Genomic DNA, 1,854 nt, shown 5'->3' on the forward strand with positions numbered 1-1,854 from the left:
TCAGTGCTGGCAGTATTCGTGTTGGCGCAATCGCTGGACGTTTCGAATTTGGCAGCCGGGCTCTGCCAGAGTCACATAGGCATTGTTGCATCATAACCAACCAGGGCTTTTGCAGAGCGCGAATGTCTGTGCGGCAGCGAATGCAGTTCCAAGGGACAGTGAAAACCAGGTAGACCTTTCAGTGCTGGCAGTATTCGTGTGGGCGCAATCGCTGGACATTTCGAATTTCGCAGCCGGGCTCTGCCAGAGTCACATAGGCATTGTTGCATCATAACCAACCAAGGATTTTGCAGAGCGCTAATGTCTGTGCGGCAGCGAATGCAGTTCCAAGGGACAGTGAAAACCAGGTAGACCTTTCAGTGCTGGCAGCTTTCGTGTGGGCGCAATCGCTGGACGTTTCGAATTTGGCAGCCGGGTCTGCGACAGTCACATAGGCATTGTTGCATCATAACCAACCAAGGCATTTGCAGAGCGCGAATGTCTGTGCGGCAGCGAATGCAGTTCCAAGGGACAGTGAAAACCAGGTAGACCTTTCAGTGCTGGCGGCTTTCGTGTGGGCGCAATCGCTGGACGTTTCGAATTTGGCAGCCGGGCTCTGGCAGAGTCACATAGGCATTGTTGCATCATAACCAACCAAGGCATTTTCAGAGCGCGAATGTCTGTGCGGCAGCGAATGCAGTTCCAAGGGACAGTGAAAACCAGGTAGACCTCTCAGTGCTGGCAGTATTCGTGTGGGCGCAATCGCTGGACGTTTCGAATTTGGCAGCCGGGCTCTGCCAGAGTCACATAGGCATTGTTGCATCATAACCAACCAAGGCTTTTGCAGAGCACGAATGTCTGTGCGGCAGCGAATGCAGTTCCAAGGGACAGTGAAAACCAGGTAGACCTTTCAGTGCTGGCAGCTTTCGTGTGGGCGCAATCGCTGGACGTTTCGAATTTGGCAGCCGGGCTCTGCCAGAGTCACATAGGCATTGTTGCATCATAACCAACCAAGGCATTTGCAGAGCATGAATGTCTGTGCGGCAGCGAATGCAGTTCCAAGGGACAGTGAAAACCAGGTAGAGCTTGCAGTGCTGGCAGCTTTCGTGTGGGCGCAATCGCTGGACGTTTCGAATTTGGCAGCCGGGCTCTGCCAGAGTCACATAGGCATTGTTGCATCATAACCAACCAGGGCATTTGCAGAGCGTGAATGTCTGTGCGGCAGCGAATGGAGTTCCAAGGGACAGTGAAAACCAGGTAGACCTTTCAGTGCTTGCAGTATTCGTGTGGGCGCAATCGCTGGACGTTGAGAATTTGGCAGCCGGGCTCTGCCAGAGTCACATAGGCATTGTTGCATCATAACCAACCAAGGCTTTTGCAGAGCGCGAATGTCTGTGCGGCAGCGAATGCAGTTCCAAGGGACAGTGAAAACCAGGTAGACCTTTCAGTGCTGGCAGCTTTCGTGTGGGCGCAATCGCTGGACGTTGAGAATTTGGCAGCCGGGCTCTGCCAGAGTCACATAGGCATTGTTGCATCATAACCAACCAAGGCATTTTCAGAGCGCGAATGTCTGTGCGGCAGCGAATGCAGTTCCAAGGGACAGTGAAAACCAGGTAGAGCTTGCAGTGCTGGCAGCTTTCGTGTGGGCGCAATCGCTGGACGTTTCGAATTTGGCAGCCGGGTCTGCGACAGTCACATAGGCATTGTTGCATCATAACCAACCAAGGCATTTGCAGAGCGCGAATGTCTGTGCGGCAGCGAATGCAGTTCCAAGGGACAGTGAAAACCAGGTAGACCTTTCAGTGCTGGCGGCTTTCGTGTGGGCGCAATCGCTGGACGTTTCGAATTTGGCAGCCGGGCTCTGGCAGAGTCACA

The sequence above is a fragment of the Mycteria americana genome, unplaced genomic scaffold (assembly GCF_035582795.1).
Source record: "Mycteria americana isolate JAX WOST 10 ecotype Jacksonville Zoo and Gardens unplaced genomic scaffold, USCA_MyAme_1.0 Scaffold_29, whole genome shotgun sequence".
Classification (NCBI taxonomy): domain Eukaryota; kingdom Metazoa; phylum Chordata; class Aves; order Ciconiiformes; family Ciconiidae; genus Mycteria; species Mycteria americana.